This window comes from Pan paniscus, chromosome 2, assembly GCF_029289425.2.
Source record: "Pan paniscus chromosome 2, NHGRI_mPanPan1-v2.0_pri, whole genome shotgun sequence".
NCBI classification, from domain to species: Eukaryota; Metazoa; Chordata; class Mammalia; order Primates; family Hominidae; genus Pan; species Pan paniscus.
The window spans coordinates 156,682,245-156,704,903 of record NC_085926.1 but is presented as its reverse complement, the minus strand read 5'-3'; the positions used below and the strand labels follow the sequence as shown (position 1 = coordinate 156,704,903).

Here is a 22,659-nt window from a genome sequence, read left to right as displayed (position 1 = left end):
GAACACTCCTGGGGTACTTTTGAAACCTTAGAAGCCCCTCAAAGCCCCACCATGGGTCCAGTGCACTGCGTTGCTGAGAAAGGTCATTTTTACAAATATCACGTAACCTGATGTGCTCTGAGGTGGTGGACAGCATGGGGGAGGAGGAGCTCCATCCTAACTGAGTGCTAAGTGTTGCAGTCATACCCTCCTCACTGAGGGTACTGTGCGTCCACTCTGCCTGTCCACAATTGACAGCAGGGCAGTCAGTGAGCCTCTGAAGACACAGTCTGAACACACACACCTCTACCTGAACATTTGAATGGCCCCACATCACTTTTAGAACAAAGGCCGAATACCTAATATGGTCTTTGTAACTTGGTATCTGTCTTAGTCCATTTGAGCTGCAGTAACAAAGTATCTTAGACTGTGTAACTACCAAAAAAAAAAAAAAAATTATTGGTCACAGTTCTGGAAGCTGAGAAGTCCAAGATCAAGGCACTGGCAGATTTGGTGTCTGGTGAGGGCCATTTCCTCATATACAGGAGTCTTTTCACTGTAAGCTCACATGGCAGAAGAGAAAAATGAGTTCCCTGGGTGCCTTTTATAGGCACTAATTCCATTCATGTGAGCTTCTCTTAATACTCGTTTGGATTAGGTTTCAACATATGACTGGAGGCAAGGGAACATTCCCATCAGAGGGGTATCTGACTTCTGCCCACTTTCCCACTTCACCTTCCCCATCCTGCTCCTGCCACTCTGTCCTTTTATGAGCTCCTCAAGCATTCCAGATGGGCATCGTCCCACCGCAGAGTTCTGTACATGCTGCCCCCAACCCAGGGCACTCTCCCTTCCCCACCTCCTTGCCTTGCCGAAACTTTAGGAAGCTCATTTATCTTGACTGGATTGCTTAATGTTAGTCTAATGTTTAAATTGTCCAGTTGAGATAACAGGGTCCCCTTTAGTGCCATGAGTCTATGATTATTCTCTTTTTCTGGAGGACAGAGATGCAAAAGTTAAAGTAATCAAACTACTGTTAAGTTATAGAGAATAAAATTCAAGAGTAAACCTTTACTGTGTTAGGGGTAGAAATTTGCATGTTAATTATATGCTGTACTGGTGGGGAATGAAGCCAAATGTTACATTTATAAAGGATGGTACAGCACTATGCCATTGATTCATGTGTCAAGCGTTTATTGAGAGCCTGTGATGTACCTGTGCCAGGTATTAGGAAATAACATAGTGAGCAAAACAGACATGGGCCTTGCCCTTATGGAGATCACAGCTCAGTGGGAGAGGAAGACGTTAATCAAATAATCATACACATAACTGCACAACTGCCTATTGTGATAAATTCTCAAGGGAAAGGTTCTGAGAGAGGTAAACTAGTCTGGGTGGGAAGCTTACTGAGAAACAGACCGTTAAGCTGAGACCTAAAGCAGAAGTGTGAAACAAGGCAAAGGGACCAGCCAGTGCCACCACTGCCTTGCAGGAAGCCCAAAGCCTACCTTCCTACCAACACACAGAGCCCACCCGACGCGGCCAGAGCCAAACACAGCCATGCTCTCCTTCTCTCCACATAGACAGAAACACGTGCGCATCCACACCCAACGTTGGCAAGTAGACATAGCCCAACAGAAGGAGAAACCCCACATGGATTACTCATCTCATCTTACCACAATCAACACAAAATTAAACACAGCAGTGCATCCACACTCTTGTTATGACTTCCTTTTTTATTGAACTTTTAGTTTTTCTGTTATAAATATTATGAACTTTTTACAAATTCAACTCTTCCAATGAACTATAATTATCATTTTCAGGGCCACGTTCACATTTCCAAAGGCAGGCAGGAGCTCTCTAGGTCAATGCCTATGTCCTTTCATCACGGCTCCTAAACCACTTGAAATCATTATTTTGCTCCAGATCAATCCTGAGGTTTTCTCTGACTAAGACAGGAAATCAGCTTCCCTGCAAGGGGCCCTGGCTCCTTATAGAGACCAAATTCTGAGCAGAGGGGGACACACAAGAGAGTGAGCAACGGCCAAGCACCCCCACTACTCTCCTGTATCGTTAGCAGTGCTAGAGTGAAGGTACATCTTTGAGGACTTGCATTCTCAATAATGCTCTGATTTAACAGACCATGTTGTTGTAACCTAATTTTCTGATAGGATGAGATTTCACTGACCATAAGATTTTTTCTTTTCTGCTCTTTCTTTCCTCAGGGAAACTGAGGCTGAGAGAGCCTGTATGACATGTCCAGGATGCCACCAGCAAGCAGTGGGATGCTATTTCAAACCTGGTCTAATCACAAAGCTCATGTCCTCTCTATTACAAACCATTTTGTGAAACAGAAGCTACAGTTCTGGTCATTCATTTATTTATCCCATAAATCAATCTTTCTTTATAGCTTACGACTCACCTTCTTCCCTTCTCCATCCTGTCTCATGGTCGTAAGATGATCGAAGTAGGTCCTGTCCTTCCTGAACATGCTGCCAAACTTCTTTTAATTTTTAAATATGTGAATAGAGACAGGGTCTCACTACGTTGGCCAGGCTGGTCTCGAACTTCTGGACTCAAGCAATCCTCCTGTCTCTGCCTCCCAAATTGTTGGGATTATAGGCATGAGCCACCGTGCCCAGCCCACACTGCCAATGATGAGAAGAAAATGTTCCTAGAATGGCATTCAAGGAATCTTTTCAAGAAAAAGCACTTTTATAAATTATTTTTATGCATTAAAGAATTATTCTCTCAGGTAATCACATTGGCTCACATTTCAAGGTCAAGATCAGGATGAGGAGTAGAGGATAATAACAATGGATATCATCTAGGCAGTGTATACCAGTAGAGCAACAGTAAATGAGGATCCAAATCCTGACAAGCTCTGAATATCAGAATAAATGACCTGCTCCTTCCTTGCAGAATTGGCCTGTGGATCAAATAAGAGCCCAATAGCTCTTAGCCCAGCATCTGGCACAGATCAAATACTTGGAAAATGCCCACCATCATTGGAAGTATTACTTCTTTCTGAACCACCCAGCTTCTTGAGTACCATGTGTACAGTATTATGGTTGGAGTTGGAGTTAGTATAAACAAACAATCCTGCCTGTCAAATAGCAAAAATAATGGTTTCAAAAACCACTTTTCTTGAGAGAAACAATGTGTTGTTTTGAGTTAGAAGAAGATGAGCTGGCCTAGTGAGGAGAGTGCCAGCGTGGAGGAACGGACCACTTTGGGCCTCCTTTGTGGAGAGCTCCTACCCATCCCCTCTCAGGACCTAAGAAAAATAAATGAGGCAAAAAGCAATTGAGCTCAGAGCTATAGTGGATGAAATCAAATTTAATGGGCATCCTTACCAAGAATTAAGTCAAATGGTTTAAGCATTTAGGATAACTTGCCTTTATCAAAAGTCAAGGGAGATCTTGTTTTTAGTACATTTTAAAAAAAGACTTTACCTCACCCCAATCCTAATTCCCCCCAATACCACACAGTTTACTTACTTTGGTTTCTTCATTCAGAGTGATTATATTCCCAAATTGGGGCCTACTAAAGCCTTTGGAGGCCTTCCATCTATAAAGATGGAAGATTAAATAAAATTGCAATCAGCTCAGTAGAATGTGGTAATGTTGTAGTAGAGAAAATTAACAGTCCCTGTCCCACATATTATAAAAATCTTCTTTGAAAAAAAGCAGAAGGAAAAAGCTAGTCAAAGCTGATCTAAGTTTCTGTAGACAATGGCACAAATTGATGATAAACAAGTCCATTCAGTTCCCATTTTCTCAAATGCAGAATAAGTTTGCTGAGGCAGCTCTGAATAACCTAATTAATGACTGCAGACAATTTGATAGAATTTTTTAAATATAATTTAAAAATATATATAACCAATGTCTTTCTATCAAGTTCAAAAGCAGTGTTTGAAATAGGTGCTAGTTCATACATTACAGTGAAAATCTAAGTTATAGTGTTGCATATGTATCTGTTTGCATATATAATATATACATATAGCTGTATGTATATGTAATTATAATTGGTACATCTCTATCATCCACCCACGTGTTCATGTAGGGATTAGCCTCTGAAATTTCTAATAAATGCAATACAAGTTTTGAAACTCCCTGTGAAGCCCCTCTAAGAAAAGGAGGCTAGAAAAATTATACACATAAACATACATTTTCCCTCAACACCGTGGGTGTCAAGGGAGTTTGTAATCTGCCTGCTTCTACGGATAAAAAAGAGTAAGTTTTTCACATAAAATCAAACCCCCAAACCTATTCCACTTAAGGGAATGGTATTCATATTTACATTTTCCCCAGATTATAGGAATCCTTACTCAGAAAATTAAACTGAGAGCTAGGCAGGGAATCAGAAAGCCCTGTGATCTAATGAAAGACAACCAACCTTGTAAGAGCGCCATAAAGAGAGACCTCAAAAATGTGAGATAATGGAATCATGCACCCGACATTACAGACATATTTTTGTCACATTTGAAGTATTTTTGAAAAAACTGAACATTCATAAAACTTGACCACTGAATGAACATCAAAAGGAATCTCAGTAAATAAAAACTCAATATCATTCAGATCAAGTTCCCAAACCATAATAAAATACAATTAAAAATCCAAAACAAATAAAAAATGAACCAACATATTTGGAAAATAAGAAATACATGTCTAAATATTTCATGAGTTAAAGAATAAATCATTTTAAAAATAACAAAATACTGTATTTAGAAATGGATACCAAAGAAAACGCTACATATCATATGGAATGCAGGTAATGCAGAACCTAGAGGGAAAAATTCAGATATATTCAAAAACGAAGAAAAATTTAAAAACTAATGACTTCACAGTCAGTTCAAGAGAAAGCCACAATTGACAAATGGGATCTAATTAAACTAAAGAGCTTCTCCACAGCAAAAGAAACCACCATCAGAGTGAACAGGCAACCTACAAAATGGGAGAAAATTTTCACAACCTACTCATCTGACAAAGGGCTAATATCCAGAATCTACAATGAACTCAAACAAATTTACAAGAAAAAAACAAACGACCCCATCAAAAAGTGGGCAAAGAATAGGAACAGACACTTCTCAAAAGAAGACATTTATGCAGCCAAAAAACACATGAAAAAATGCTCATCATCACTGGCCATCAGAGAAATGCAAATCAAAACCACAATGAGATACCATCTCACACCAGTTAGAATGGCAATCATTAAAAAGTCAGGAAACAACAGGTGCTGGAGAGGATGTGAGGAAACAGGAACACTTTTACACTGTTGGTGGGACTGTAAACTAGTTCAACCATCGTGGAAGTCAGTGTGGCGATTCCTCAGGGATCTAGAACTAGATATACCATTTGACCCAGCCATCCCATTACTGGGTATATACCCAAAGGATTATAAATCATGCTGCTATAAAGACACATGCACACGTATGTTTATTGTGGCACTATTCACAATAGCAAAGACTTGGAACCAACCCAAATGTCCAACAATGATAGACTGGATTAAGAAAATGTGGCACATATACACCATGGAATACTATGCAGCCATAAAATATGAAGAGTTCATGTGCTTTGTAGGGACATGGATGAAACTGGAAACCATCATTCTCAGCAAACTATCGCCAAGGACAAAAAACCAAACACCACATGTTCTCACTCATAGGTGGGAATTGAACAATAAGAACACATGGACACAGGAAGGGGAACATCACACTCTGGGGACTGTTGTGGGGTGGGGGGAGGGGGGAGGGATAGCATTAGGAGATATACCTAATGCTAAATGACGAGTTAATGGGTGCAGCACACCAACATGGCACAGGTATACATATGTAACAAACCTGCACATTGTGCACATGTACCCTAAAACTTAAAGTATAATAATAATAAAAATAAAATTAAAAAAAGAAGTCATATAACTAATAAATAAAATGAAAGAATAAATGTAAGAACTGAAATGAATGAAATAAAAAACAAAGATAACTAAATAGATTTAATAGACAGACACAGTAGTTCATGCCTGTAATCCTAGCACTTTGGGAGGCAAAGGCAGGAGGATCATTTGAGACCTGCTTGGGCAACATGGCAAAACCCCATTTTTACCAAAAATATAAAAGTTAGCTGGGCATGGTGGCAATGTGCCTGTGGCCCCAGCTAGTCAGGAGGCTGAGAGGTTGGAGGATTGCTTGAGCCTGGGAGGTCAAAGGCTGCAGTGAGCCATGATCACGCCACTGTACTCCAGCCTGAGTGACAGAGTGAGACACAGTCTCCAAAAACAAAAACAAAACAAAAAAAAAAAGGAAGCTATATAACTAATAAACAAAACAAAGTAGAAGAAAAGAGCTAATAAATGCAGGAACAGAAATGAATGAAATAAGAAAACAAAGATAACTAAATAGAGTTAATAAAACCAAATGCTGGCTCTTGACAAAGACTTATAAAACAAATAAAAACTTCACAAACCTGGCAAATAATAAATAAGAAAAGGTACATATCAACAATAATAAAAAATAAAAATTCAATATAAATACTGGTATAGGAAATTTTAGAACTTCATGAAAGAATACTATGAACAACAGTATTATAATAAAAATGTAGATGAAGTACACAATTTTCTAGAGAAATATTTTAAAAACTCAAGAAGAATAAAAAACCTGAAAAGATCTGTTAAGCATTTAGAGACAATAATTTAAAAATTTAATCAATTTTTTAAAAATCAACAACTGGGGGGCAAAGGGGTGAGAGGGGTTTATAGAATAACACTTCAGCATCACAAATTTTGAAGAAGAAAATAATGCATACATTGGGATGAGTGATGGGTTTGCACTGCCAAATGTTAACCCACATTATAACTATATTAAATCCACACAATAATTATTATAAATGACTAAAATACATGGTTCCATAACGAAAATAGACTATTCAGCTAAATAAAAGTTACAAAAAAAAATCAACAACAAAAACAACAATCTTTCAAAATGATATACCCACTTTAGAAGACAGTTTGGCAGCTTCTTACAAAACTAAAAATATTCTTATATGATTCAGCAATTGTGCTTCTTGGTATTCACCCATATGAGCTGAAAACTTATGGCCACACAAAAACCCATAGATGAATGTTCATAGCAGATTTATTTATCATAATTGCCAAAACTTGGAAGCAACCAAGATGACCTTCAGTAGGTCAATGAATAAAGAAATTGTGGCACATCCAGACGATGAAATGTTATTCAGTGCTAAAAAGAAATGAGCTACCAAGCCATGAAAAGACATGGAGAAAACAAATTCATATTACTCAGTGAAAGAAGCCACTCTTAAAAGTCTACATACTACATCATTCCAACTATGCAACATTCTGGAAAAGGCATAATTATGGAGGCAGTAAAAGGATCAGTGGCTGCCACGGATTGGTAGGAAGGGATGAAAGATGTTAAAGAAGAAATCATTTTCAACAGCACAAAGACTTTTTGGGACAGGGTAACTATTATGTGTGATACTACAATGGTGAATATATGAATATATGTCATTACACATTTGTCCAAACCCATAGTATATACAACGCCAAGGGTGAACTCTAATGTAAACTATATACTTTGATTGATAATGATGTGCCAATGTGGGCTCATCAGTTGTAATAAGTGTTCCACTCTGGTGCAGGATGTTGATAGTGGGAGAGGCTGAGGAAATATGAGAATTTCTGTACCTTCAGCTCAGTTTTGCTATGAACCTAAAACTGATCTAAAAAATAAAGTCTATTTAAGAGGGAAAGAAAAGATCAACAATCTTTGAAGGCTTTACAATTGTTTTACTAATCCTTTGAAGAAAGATAACAAAGATCTTAAATAAAACATTTACAATCTAAAACTGGCAATGTACTACATTTTTAAATTTAAGATTTATTCCAAGAATGAAATAATGGCTTAACTTCAGAAAATCTATCAACGTAGAAACTAGCTTAACAGTTAAAAAAGAAAAAACATATAATTATTTCAATAGCTGTAGAAAACACACATAACAACTTTAAAGCCCATTCGTAATTGGAAAATAAACTCTTAGCAAAGTAGGAAGAGAAGTTAAAGCTCATGATTTCATCAAAGATGTTCTCTAAAAGATTACAAAAACATTTAATGATGACATATTAGAAGAATTACCTTATAATCGGCCGGGTAAACACCTGTAGTGGTCTTACACCTGTAATCCTAGCACTTAGGGAGGCCGAGGCGGGCGGATCACCTGAGGTCAGGAGTTCGAGACCAGCCTGACCAACATGGAGAAACCCTGTCTCTACTAAAAATACAAAATTAGCCAGGCATGGTGGCTCATGCCTGTAATCCCAGCTATTCAGGAGGCTGAGGCAGGAAAATCGCTTGAACCCAGGAGGCAGAGGTTGCCGTGAGCCGAGATTGAGCCATTGCACTCCAGCCTGGGCAACAAGAGCGAAACTCTGTCTCAAAAAAAATAAAAATAAAAAATAATTACCTTACAATCAAGAAAAATTTAAGGATTTTCAATATCGTCCCTTCTATTTAACTCAAGGTTTTAGCCAGGAAAATAAGGCCAGGAATAAATATAAAATGTATAAGGTTTGGAAAGGAAGAAACAATCTTGCCATTAATTGCAAACACCAAGAATGTTTACAATGCTTTCTGTTGTTGGGTAACAAATAATCGCAAATTTAGCAGTTTAAAAAACCCACATTTATTATGTCACAGTTTTGTAGGTCAGAAGTCAGTATCTCTATACAGGGTGTCAGTAGGCTGAAATCAAGGTGGGGCTGAAATCAAGGCGGGGGGCCTACTTCTCTCAGCTGGAGCTCATGATCCTCTTCCAAACTCATGTGGTGGCAGAATTCAGTTCCCTGGGATGATAGGAGTGAGGCTTCCGTTTTCTGATGGTTGTTGCCTGGGGCCTGCTCTCGGCCCCCGGAAGCCGCCTGCAGTCCCTTGCCACTTGGCCTACACTGTCACAGCTTACTTATTCAAAGCCACCAGGAGAATCTCTCCCTTCAGTCACCTAGAACTGTCTTAAATGGTACAGCATAATAATGGGAGTGACTATCCCATCATATTAACAGGTTCTACTGACACTCAAGGGAAGGGAATTATATGGGGTATGTACATCAAGAGGTGAAAATCTTGGAGGCCTCCTTAAAATTTTGACTACCTTAGTATAGAAAATCCAAGAGAGTTTTATAATCTATTATAAGTAAGATGATAGTTTGACCAGGTGCGGTGGCTCATGCCTGTAACCCCAACACTTTGGAAAGCCGAGGTGGGAGGACTGCCTTATCCCAGGAGTTTGAGATCAGCCTGAGCAATATAGTGAGACCCCCATCTCTACAAAAAATAAAAAATTAACCGGGTGTGGTGGCTCGTGCCCATAGTCCCAGCTACTTGGGAGGCTGAGGTGGGAGGATTGCTTGAGCCTGGGAGGTCAAGGCTACAGTGAGCTGTGATCATGTCACTGCACTCCAGCCTGTGTGACAGAGTGAAGCCTTGTAGACCCTGAAGCTGGTGTGCAGTGGTGCAATCACAGCTCACTGCAGACTCAACCCCCCGGGTTTAAGTGATCCTCCCACCTCAGCCTCCCGAGTAGCTGGGACTACAGGCACAAGCCACCATGCCCAGCTAATTTTCTTTTTTTTTTTTGTAGAGATAGGATGGCACTTATGGTGCCTAAGCTGTTCTCAAAGTCCTGGCCTCAAGTGCTCTGACAGCCTCAGCCTCCCAAAGTGCTGGGATTACAGGTGTGAGCCAATGCACCCCACCCAGATTTTTTTTTCATGAAACTTTTCAAGTACATCCTCAAATTAATGCAAGGAATAAACAGAAAAGAACAGCTAAGAAACAAAAATTGAAGAGGAAAGAGGAGGAGGAGGAGCGGGGAGAGTCAGGGACTCACTCTTCCAGATAATATAACTTATTATGAAAGCTAGAGATATTAGAAGGACATCATAGCACGGAATGATCCAGAAAGACAGACAGACCAAGGAACACATCTAGGTGCAGTTCCTCATACATGTGAAAACTCCATTATTTATTTATCATACTTGCCTCCAATCGCTCAATTTAAATATACCAGCCATTTTCTCCTGGGACACTGACAGGTACAGCTGGTACAAATTCTACTTTTAATGTGGTTTACCCCTTTAGGAAAGTTACTTCACCTGTTCTACTTCAATTACTTGATCTATAAATGGTACTGCTGTGGGAATTAATTGTGATGATCTATACAAGCTCCTCAGCACAGCTGCCAGCATGGTGAGCAATAGCAAATGGTTGCTATTATTGTCATGGTGGTTTTTATTATTGCTGTTACTACTACTATTTCTTCATTGCTTTGCAGGGCTCTGAGTAGCACCTTACCATAGTTAGGCAAAATGTCATATTAGTTAGGATTCTCCAGAGAAACAGGCCAAGAGGATATATAGAGATATATAGAAAGAGATTTATTATGAGGGATTGGCTCATGGATTACAGAGGCTGAGAAGTCTCCAGATCTGCCATCTGCAAGCTGGAGATCCAGGAAACCCAGTGTGGTTTCTTCCAGTCCAAGTTCCCCAAGAACCAGGAGAGCTGGTGTTTGACAGCAGAAGGTGGATGTCCCAGCTCAGACAGCAAATTTGCCCTCCCTCTGTCTTTCTGTTTTACTTGGGCCCCCAACAGATTGGATGATGCCCACTCACATTGTTGAGGGCACTCTTCTCCAGTCAGCCCACCAACTCAAATGCTAATCTCCTTCAGAAACACCCTCATAGGCACACCCAGAAGTATATTTTACCAGTGAGCTGGGCATCCCTTAGCTCCATCAAGTTGACACATAAAATTAACCATCACAAACACCAAAGCTGAACTTAAGACAGGACAGCTAAAACATAATTTGCTATCAGACTTAAAGAATTTCCCAGAATTTTCCATCCTTCCCAGAAGGTCACCATCATATTAGTGAATGTTGAACGCTCTTTGCAAACTACAAAAATATAGGTGGATATCTTCTATCCACCAATCATGAATGGGTCAGTCCAGTTCATCTCCTGCAACAAGAGAAGACTTTCTTTTTTGCAAGGCTGGGCTGCACTAATTACATTCCACAGACACTTGCAGGTGTGTCAGCCACAGCAGTCAGGGATGCTCTTACAAATGCAGGTCTCCACAAACAGCAGCCAACACAAACCACCAGGTAAAGGCCAGCCAGTATGCACTCCTGCACCTGTGAGCACCTCTGCTGGCTGCAGGCCTCATCAGACAATTCTACCAGCCAGGAATGATGACATTGGTTGTTATACACCTAATGACTCTCACATTCCAGCAGAGTGTCCCTCCTTTTAAGTTCAGTTTTACATATACGTTTTTCAAGATACTACAAGTTGCAACACAGAGTAAACATTTTAATTGGTATGACACTGAACTATTCAAAGAAAATTATGCAATAGAAAATGTGAGAAAACAATGTAGTAAACACTTGGTTACCTGTGCCATAGACAGAGATGGAAAATGCTAAACTGCAGTTATTTTCAAAACATGTATATTGTTCTTATTTTATTTTTATGGGATATTTCTTTCTAATCACCTTTAGTTATATTTGCATGGGTCTAAGACCTGTTAGAGTGGTACAGTCTTAGGCCACATGAAAAGTGAGGGGGAAACCGACTGGAAGGAGGCACTGAAGCATTTCTGGGGTGATGGATGGGACCTGTATCTTGACTAGGGTGCTGATGGCATGGATTATACAATTGCTTAAACTCATGGAACTGCATATTTAAGATCTGGGCATTTCTCTGTAGGTATTAACTCAATTTTTTAAAAAGGTCACAGGTGCAGGGACAAAAAAGTTAATACACAAATTCTAAGAGATTATACTTGAAGGTACATTCCACTAATCTATTTCTTTATGTGATGGAATAAAATCTTGAAATATTAAGCAAATTGATCCGAACTCCCCCGGAGTTTACTAAAAATGGCTGGTGAAAGGAAGTGACTCGGAGACCTGTGAGTGGCAAAGAGGAGCCAACTGAGGATTAGGCCTTTGCTGGGAGTAAACCACCCACATAATTATAGGGTCAATGCCTCAATTACCTGTGCTTATTCAGAGTGGTGTTGACCTGGTGGCATCCTAGCCTTTCTGGAATATGCTTCAGCTCCTAAGGGATTTTGATTTTTCATCAGCATGTGCCCAAAGCCTCTGGGGTTACCCCTAAGGGCCAAAATACAATTAGATCTATTCTCCCTGGTAGCTGAACAAGAAAATAGAGATTATCAACTGACAGCTTGATGTGAATCTCAATGGATGTCTCAGGTGATGTGCCCCAGGGATCTGTGCCAAACATTTGTACTGACACTTTGGATGGGGGCACAGAAGGTGTGTTTACCAAATGAGCAGAAGCCACAAACCTGGGCAAGATGACCAAGATGGGCCAGGGGCTCACATTTCACATCACCTGAAAAGGGACATTGACTAGGCCCAAGCCAATAAATTAAACTAAATTTAAAATAAACTGCCATTAGGTCAAAAGACCAACTGCCAAGTACAGGGTGGAGGTGGGAAACCTGACCTGACAGAAGTTAATGGAGACGCCCTGTGGTTTTAACTGGTCACACATGCATTATAAGCCAGTGTTGTGGAGCAGTTAGTTAAAAGTTGAATACCTTGATCGACAGACCCACAACCTCAATACGGAGGATCTCCTTCAGCTTAAGATGCAGCATGTTCAGAGTGACGCTGTCAAACTGGAGCATGAGCCCAGAGGGGTACCAGGATGGTGGGATGTAGAAACCTTGTCTACTATAAACATTTTAGGAAATAGCATTGTTCAGCCTGAAAGAGAGTAGACAGTGGTGGCCAACCATTCCAGTTTTCCTGGGACTGAGGGAGTTTCCAGACCCAGAACTTTTAGTTTTAAATCCAGGATACTCTCTGGCAGACCAGGAGAAGCTGATCACCATAGGTCAAGATGAGAATGAGAAAGAGGTGCCAGGACACATTTGGACCAGGACACAGACTCTGATTTCCAAAGATTGGAGGGGCTTATTCTCAGTCACACTACCCAGGACCAGGGCAACTGTAGAAGTGACCTAGAGGCAGAGCTGGATGCAAGATAAGGCCGGTTCTGAGGCTCCCAAGGAGCTTTCGTGGATGAGTGAGCAGCACGTACCAGGTCTTCCTGAGAAGGAGCTCATAACTCTGAGTATGAAGACATCTTAAACACACACGTACACCAGAAAATGCATCATGATCAAAACCTCTACATTCAGGGATGCTTTTAAAGGAATCCATATTCTATCTATCACAACAGTGTCTTGATACATTTGAAAGTGCTTGAACACGTGGTGTGGGAGATGTGGGATTTATTCTTTCTGTACAAAATGCTCAGGCCTCAGTTCCCATGCAAGCACTCTGACCCCGCTACCCACCCAGTTCACCTTTTGAGTTTTTGGCCTCAGGGGAAAGGGTGAGGCTGAATGGTGCCCCAAGATTCCTTTCAACTCTGAGATTCTATCATTTATCAATACTATACATATTTTTCTTTATAATGTATGTTGTTTTCCTCTGGTACTTGTTTCCAGTGCTCAGGTGTTCTAGAAACTGACATCAATCAAAATGATAAAGATACAATGTGAAGAGCAGATGTATTTGCAACTCTGAAAAATCAAAACTCTAAGAAGAGGCGCCATGCCTGTTCTCATTCTGATAAGGAAGGCAAAGGAGGAGAACACAGGGAATAGAAGGCAGAGGAGCCCCATCCTGCAGGAGTCACCAGACAGGAGAGGGTGGGCACAGCAGGAGAAGAGGGGGCTCCAACCCCAGCCCAGCGCTGGAGAAGCAGCTGTGTTTGCAGGGAAGGGATTGGGGAGGTTGGTGGGGATACAAGCCATGAGAGCCAGGGCCTTGAAAGTGGACAGGTGCCTAAGGCCTGACTCTAGACACCAAAGACAGAGGCCTGGGGACCAGAGCTAGAGAGGTCAAGAGACCTGATGAGGGCCAGGGAGGTTGGACGGGCCTGGGTGTGAATCCCAGCTCTACCCTTCCTGGCTGTGCGACTTGGGCATGTTACTAAAACCCTCTGAACCTTAGATTCCTCATCTGTAAAATGCCACGTCGAGGGCTTGGCATCGTGCCTGATCTGGAGTCAGTGCTCAGGAAATGTTTGTTCGCGTGGCTGCTAGTCTGCTGATTCTCATCACTGTCATCAGTGGTGGGACACTCACATGTCACTTCCCAGTCACTTCTCTTCTTTCTCAGACTCTGTGCTGATGGAGGCAGAGCCCTTGCAAGTAACAGAAAATCTAACAGGCAGAGTCTAGTAGGGGGTTTTTCTCACATGAGAGGAAGTCTGGAGTTCAGCAGCTGCTGGGGTTGCCACTGGAGAGGCAGGCTCCTGCTCTCCTCCTGCTCCAACTTGCTCAGTATGGAGCCTGCATTGTAGCACCCTGGCTGCTGCACCTCCAAGCCTAGCATCTGCATTCCAGGAAGGAATAAGGGGAAGGGTGAAGGGCAGAGGACAGTAAGAGCACCCCAGCTGAGCCAGACCTCCTTTTAAAGGTTTTCTCAGAAGCTCCACACAGAACTCTTGCATGCATGAGCCAGTAGCAGGTCACACAGCTGCCCCTAGCTACAGTGGCACTGGCACAGTATTTAGCTGAGCACATCACCACCCTACACGACCCTTGGGTCTGATCAGTAAGTGTCTTAGTCCATCTGGGCTGCTGTAACAGAATACCATAGACTTGGGTGGCTTATACAACAGAAATTTATCACTCACGGTTCTGGTGGCTGGAAATCCAAGATCAAGGTGCCAGCAGATTCAAGTTCTGGTGAGGACCCACTTCATGGTTCACAGTGCCTTTTTGCTGTGTCCTTGTGTGATGGAAAAGATGAGGTACCACTCTCGGGCCTCTTTCATACAGCCACTAATCACCCCTCAAAGGCCCTACCTCCTAATCCATCACTTTGAGTGTTAGGACTGAAATATGTTAATTTGGGGGGAACACAAAACTCAGACCATCACAGTAAGGGAGAAATGGAGAAGGGATATTGTGGAAACAGAGAGCACGGTCTGCCTTGGCCTCCTTCTCTGGACACATCCACTTGTCACTTCTCCAGCTCTCATTGGTACTTGGGGGACTAAAAATCCCTCAGTCCTAACAGCATGGTCTGAGTGTGCAGTCTCAATCAGGAGGCTAAGGCCATCAGGAAGAGAGGTGAGTGCAGGCCACGGGGCTGAGTCTTGACAAGGAGCTCTGGGACTCCCAAAGCAAAAGTGGTCACAGTTAGCACTGGGCTCCAGAAAGTTGTGTGTATGAAAAGCAGCACAGTTGGAAACAGAAAATGACTGGGTAAGTGTTTTTTTCTCAAGACTTTGGTGCAATTGGCCTAACTGTTAAAAAGCATATTGTACCAGCCCCTCTGTTCTAAAAACAGAAACAAAATGACTGAAGAATGGTTCAAGAGGAAGTAGGCCTTACACAGAGTGGGTAATACTATATGGTTTGTGTAAGGATTAAGAAATACAAAAGAGCTGGTCCTGGTTACACAGTGCCTCATTCACTATTCTAATAATTCTGACTCCCTGTCTCCCTGTGACTGGAAGGTATCAGTGATGTACCCACATTAGCCTGGCTGCCTTCCAGGACCTGAAGCCCCAGAGATGAGGAAATACAGAAAGATGGTTTTTCCATCACCTCACCTGCAACTTCCTAAACCAGTGCTTCTTGCAGTCTGGTCTGACTGGCAGCATCAGCACCACCTGGGTATATATCAGAAATGCAGAATCTTGGGTCCATCCCAGACGTACAGAATGAGAATCTCTGGGGGTTGAAACAGTCGTTGAACAGTAGTCTGTTTCAACAAACCCTCCTGGGGATGCTGATTCATGCTCAAGTCTCAGAACCACCAGCCTAGATCATATCTTTTTTTTTTTTTTTTTTTTTTTACTTTGAAATGGAGTCTCACTCTGTCACCCAGGCTGGAGTGCACTGGCATGATCTCGGCTCACTGCAACCTCCGCCTCCCGGGTTCAAGTGATTCTCCTGCCTCAATCTCCCAAGTAGCTGGGATTACAGGCATTTGCCACCATGCCTGGCTAACTTTTGTATTTTTAGTAGAGGCAGGGTTTCACCATGTTGGCCAGGCTGGTCTCAAACTCCTGACCTCAGGTGATTCGCCTGCCTCCGCCTCCCAAAGTGCTGTGATTATAGGCACGAACCACCATGCCCAGCCAATCATGTCTAATAGCAGGGAAATACTCAGTAAAAATAACAAGTCTATGGTTTTCTAACACATATCACAGGAGAAATATTAAAACCAGTAAAAAGTCAAGTCAGTCTTCTGGATTCTGTAGTATCTAATGTGTTTAAAGATAGTTTAAGGTATGAGGTGTATTAGGAAAACTTTCTATAGGTCTGCAATTAAATCTACAATTTTTAAACTCTAATCACAGCATCTTAGAGCTGTCATGAATGTTGTAGCAAGAAATAATTTATTTGCACAAATAGATCTTGTGGCCTGGCGTGCTGGCTCACGTGTGGAATCCCAGCACTTTGGGAGGCTAAGGCAGGTGGATTGCTTGAGCTAGGAGTTCAAGATCAGCCTGGGCAACATGGCGAAACCCCATCTCTACTAAAAACACAAAAATTAGCCAGGCATGGTGGCACATGCCTGTAGTCCCAGCTACTCAGGAGGCTGATGGGGAAGATCACCTGAGCCCAGGAGGTGAAGGGTGCAGTGAGCCAAGATCGCACCACTGCACTCCAGTCTGGGTGACAGAGCAAGACCCTATAAAAGAAAACAAAAAAAAAAAAATTATTGAGCTTTTTCGTACCAAGTATAGGGACAGGGATAATATGTATCAAAAAGTTTTGCTAATTACTAATTGCTATTAACAATTACCATTGTTACAGCCCCAGTTCTAATGTTAACATGATATCTGTTATGGGCTCAATTGTGTCCCCCCAAAATTCATACATATATTGAAGCCCTAACCCCCAGCACCTCAGAATATTACAGCATTTGGAAACAGACTCTTTAATGAGGTAATTCGTTAAAGTAAGGTCATTGGAGTGGGCTGTAGTCCAACATGACTGGTGTCCTTATAAGGAGACAAGGACACAGGCACACACAGAGGGAAGATCATGTGAAGACACACAGAGAAGGGGAAGCCAAGGGGAGAGGTCTCAGAAGAAACCAGCCCTGCCTATACCATGACACTGGACTTGTAGCCTCCAGAATTGGGAGAAAATAAATGCTGTCTGATCTGCCAGTCTGTGGTATTCAGTTATGGCAGCTCAGCAAACTAACACAATATATGAAAGACTCTGCTCATGATGAGGTTGGGTCTCGCCCAGCACTCACTGTTGTGGTAAGCATTTGTGGTGTTCCACATACTTCCAGCTCTCCGCCTCCTGGAGAACATGATGATATTGTACTTTCCCACCCCCTGAAGAAGTTAAGCACCGCCTACGACATGCTTTTGTCAATAAAAGGTGAGCAGAAGTAATAGGTATCACTCCTGAACAGAAACTCTAAGAGCCTAAGCATAATTCACCCGGTTCTCTTTTTCCTCAGTTGTAGCAACAAGAAATGTTCCAGAAGCAGCTGCTCCACCAGCCTGCCCTGTGGAATAAGAACACTGACAATGCTATGGTAAAACCCCCAGCCAAGCCATAATGGACTTGTGATGAGAGCAACAAATAAACCTTTTTTATCTTAGGTCCTGAGATGTAGACATTGTTTGTTATTGCAGCATCTCCTAGACTACCCTGACTGCCACATCAGTTTACTTACAATTCAAAATAGGAGTCATCTCATTTACCAAATTCCAGACATTCATTTGTTTCATTTAGCTCAGAGCAATAAGCATATCAATTAAACTCTGATCTTTGGTGGTTTGGATTTTTTTTTAACTTAAAATATCTGGTAATAAGGCCAGGCATGATATCTGCATGATAGTAAGAAGGCACAAGTCTTCTTTCAGAAGGTGGGAAGATGTTAGTGAGATGTGTCCAAAGAAAGGACGACTTAGCAAGGTTCTCTGCACCGGGTAGGCACAGGTAAAAGAGAATAAAACTACAGTGTTTCAAACTGGCAGTTCCCTCTGATTGCCATGTAATTCATCCCACACCCAGCACTTTACACAGAAGAGACTGAGCCAGTTTGAGTGGTTGAGCTGGGACTAGACCCCATGCCTTCTGACTCTCAGACCAGAGCTCTTTGCCCTGTACCATCCTTCTTAGTTCTTTAAGAATCAAAAGATAGAATTTCATTTTAGCCAACAATAGTATCTCCTTATCCTAAAGCCTCATCATAATTCTGATATTTACCAGTGAAGAGAAAAACATGTTTACAGCGGCATTTGTTTCAAAAAAATAATCCAACCCAACTCACCCTGTGCACAGTAGGCTCTTTCCAAAGCTAGGTGTGCAGGGACTTTAGAGAAGCCTCTAAGAGCAAATGCCCATTGCTGGGCTTCAAGGTTTTCCACCTTTTTCCTTTACTGCCAAGTAGCCACTGGCATGATTCCAGTCAGGTTCCCTGCTGTTCTGTTTGGCCTTCCCTACAATTCATTCACTCAGCCCACACCTTCTGCCCAGACCAGTCTGCCCCTTGCTGCTCTCACAACTTGCTGACTCTTCTGAACGCCCACAAATCCAGCTTTTCTGCTTCTGGACTTGAAGATCCACCCACTGCACATTACATTCCAAAGAACTAGGGGCAGGATGGCTGAATAGAAGCCTGCACCAATCATCCTCCCTGCAGGAGCACCAAATTTTAACAACTAACCACACACACAAATCAGCACTGTCATAAGAACATTCCAAGGAATCAACCAACCTCTGTCTGTATGTATTCACGTATTCTAAGTCATCTAGGTGATTGGGTTGTCTATTTATTAGCCAGGTGATTTATCAGTACTTCTGTTTTCTCTATTATACACATGACCTGCTGTGCACCCTGTAGAAATAATGGTGAAGAGGGGAAAATAGAATGAGGGCTTTCTAACACACTGTCCTGTTATCTAGGCTGCCACATGTGGGAAGACGCCTTCCCCTGTGGTATGAAGAGTTGGTTTTGGTTTGCCTTGATAACATACTCTATGCAAATTTCACTGATGAATCCCAGTGTCATAAACAGAATTGCATAAATCAATCACTCCAGAAAGTTCATGGCATACAAATATTAACAAGTGTTACGAATTTTCTTTGAAATTTTCTTTGAAGAACATAAGATTCTAACTATTATTGCCGGAAAAAAAAAACAACATTAAAATCCTTTATTTCACTCTGTAATGAATACACCATCTTCTCAAACAGGAAATAAGGTTTATGATTTCAAGCTTTATTTAAATACCCTTTGCTTGAAAAACTAAAACAGTCCCAATTTGTAATTTATTTTACATCTCAGTTTATAGATCACTTAGAAGAGTGTTAATTCATTCTTGGAATGGCAAATGTCCTGTCTTAAGTGACTGATGGAAAAACAAAATGCCATGCCAAATTCATTAGAAAATGTATAATTGAGCTATAAATACATTGTGTTCTTAACTAGCATGACATGCCAAAAATGACGGCTTACTTCGGAAAATTGCAAAATCCAACACATGGGGTACTGACCATTTTCACTTCATTACATTTGAAAGCCCATCTGTTGGCAATTACGTGTCAACATGGGCTTCTCAAATCCATGTAATCTAAATTACTTTTAGTTTTAAATGTGAACACATGGCAGGTTTTAAAAGAATTGTTTCATGCCACCAGTAAGGGGAGCACAGAAATGTGTAACAGTTCTATTAATCAGCTCAAGCTTAGTAATATTTCTACATCAAAAGTAGTAGAGCAAATAGGCTGTCTCCATTGTGTACTTTGGCTAACAACCAGTATTGAGATCACCAAATAATTTAAATACAGGAAACGTGATGCTTTCTATCTTCTTTAGAAGCCACCAATCTGGTTAGCCCAAATGCCACACACAAATGGTCCTAAGTTCCTGGCTGTTGAGTTTCTCCAGGACTACAGAGTCAGCCTCACAGGGGCCTGAAGTCCAACCAGGCTCCCTGAGATGTGAAGAGAAATGCCCATGTCAGAACCAAGACTTTATCACATTCTTCCATAGCCCCCACGTAAACCAGAATAAAATGAAGCTTTCATTAATGGGGACAGAGACAGCCAGCTGTTCTTCTCTAAGAAATGATCTTTGAGGCCAGGCGTGATGGCTCACGCCTGTAATCCCGGCACTTTGGGAGGCCGAGGCAGGCAGATTACCTGAGGTCAGGAGTTCGAGACCAGCCTGGCCAACATAGTGAAACCCCATCTCTACTGAAAATACAAAAAATTAGTGGTGCGGTTGTGGGTGCCTGGAATCCCAGCTACTCGGGAGGCTGAGGCAGGAGAATCACTTGAACCTGGGAGGTGAGCCACGATCACGCCACTGCACTCCAGCCCGGGCGACAGTGTAAGACTCCATCTCAAGAAAAAGAAAAAAAAAAGGAAATGATCTTTGAATATAGTTCTAAAGATCGAGTGACTTCTTCAGTATTCTTCTCTTGAAGTGAAATAATCTCAACTTACCTAACCACAAAGCCACATTTCCTGGCCCTTAATTCACTTTGCCACTGTAATCGAAACCCTTAAGTAAATCAGAGTCTCCCCAGTTGTGGAATGTACAAGCAGCACTTGGGTGGGCCATACCTGAGCTTGAATCTCTTCCCTGCTCCCTTGTTACTGATGCAACCTCGACAAGTTACTTAATTCTCTCTGGCACCCAGTTTAGTCCTCAGACTTGTGGAGATTAAACAAGATTATTCTGTGAGAGAAAGCATATAGCATCATGTCTGAAACACAGCTCCACAAAATATTACTTGCTCTTTCTCTTCCCAAAGTACTATAGAGAAAAGTCAGTTGTCTATAACTGTGCTGTATGATACAGTTATCATCAGACACCATGTAAATATATGTGGCTATGTATATTTAAATCTATTTAAATTAAATACAATTAAAAATTCTGTTCTTAGACTGCACTGGCCATAATTCAAGCACTTGGTAGCCACATGTAGCTAGTGCAGATATGGATCATTGTCATCAGAAAGCTCTCTTGGACAGGGCTGATTACCTTATCCTGTTGGGTGCTGACACTTCCAAACACATCCATGTCAGTCTCTACCTAAACTACGTCATGTGAAATCTTTCTACCTAAACTATGTCATGTGAAATCTTTCCTTGGTGACAGGAATAAATGCAACCACCCTGTTTTCTGTAGCATCTCTTTTAGAAAGAACCTCATCTCCAGTTCTGCATCCCCAAATAATTCAGTCTCACTAGATTCAAGCTGGATTCTTCTTTAACCTCATGGATTCAGAAAACTCTAGTTAGCTGTCCCATTGCAGCCTAGATCCAGATTCTAGGGTCCTCTGCCCTGCAACCTTTGCCTTCCTGTTGAGAGTCTGGTAGGCTGTGGGCATAATGCTGAAGGCTCCAAGCCCTGGCTCTTGCTCCTAAAGCAAAATACCATCACTGGGGACTTAACACAGCCACATAAACCTCAGGTAGCTTATAGCACAATATTTAGGACACTGTGAGTTCCCCTGATGAGTACCAAGTACCTTCACAGGAGAGACCAGTAAGCCAAATGCTCTGGGAACGCAGCTCACTCCATTGATTAGGGGCTCTGTTCTTTCTATGGACAGCTAAGCACCTTCCTACAAGGACTTCAGGACAGGCATTATGGGCCCAGGAACACGGCATGGTACATGTGTAGGTTTATAGGGCTTCACCTAAACAAAAGCTGAGTTCCCTTCAGAGCATGCAAGATGCAGGCCCAAGGAACCAGGAGAGCTGCCTTTTCTCCACCAGCGTTCTGGTTCCAAAGCTCTGAGATAACAATCATCTCGGTCACACCTAGCTTTGGTTAATCAGACTTCAATAGTCAAGGCTGGATTATCCATATTCTTCTTGCCAACCTCACCCACCCTCACCTCTGCCAAGGAGGAAGACCAAAAATGATTACAGATTCATATTTTCTTAACTGCAAATAGTTCTAATGAAAGATTAGGTTACAGGGGCTACAAGCAACAGCTGAAATTTTATTTAGTGGTCCAGCAGGTTTCAGTCCCTGCCATCCCTTCTCATCTTCTGTGAAAAGAAATCCACAGGTGACTGCCTTTTTTCAAGATTATATCTAATTTTTAAGTTAATGGCAATAATAATAATAATAGCAGTCACTTACATAGCCATTACTTTGTGCCAGGCATTGTCCTAAATGCTTCACATATGCACAGATAGTGAGTTGTTTGCACCTCACAAACAACCCAATGAGGAAAGAGGCACACAAAAGCGTAGAGAGGTGAAATAACTCACCTCGGATCACACAGGTCAAGCAGGGCTACAAACCGGGCAGCCTGGCTCCAAGTCTACTCTCTGAGCCACTGTGCAACCTACAAACGGTAACAGAAAAGAACCCAAAGACTTAACAGTTAGAGAAAGCCCCTCTGACCCCAAGCATCCTCTCTGTTCCCCTAACCATTTTTAGTCATTTCTGATTTGTCCTTCCAGAGACGGTCTGTGTGCACATTTTTCTAAATGCACATCTAGAAGGAAGAAGCTTCTGATATCACCTTGGGCAGTCACACTCATGCACAAATAGGAGATGTTTTTATCTCTTCTAATAACTGATATCAACTTTGCTTTCCAAG

The 22,659-nt window shown here is 41.8% G+C and overlaps 1 long non-coding RNA gene across 1 annotated transcript in view; it reads right to left on the bottom strand.

Annotated features, from left to right (window-relative positions):
* LOC130541373 (uncharacterized) overlaps nt 1-22,407 on the bottom strand; it is a 48,755-nt gene extending 26,348 nt beyond the window's left edge. The window contains exon 1 of the long non-coding RNA XR_008955419.1: nt 22,325-22,407. This is a non-coding gene — a long non-coding RNA (uncharacterized LOC130541373). The remainder of the gene's footprint in view (nt 1-22,324) is intronic.
* Nucleotides 22,408-22,659: the final 252 nt, after the last annotated feature.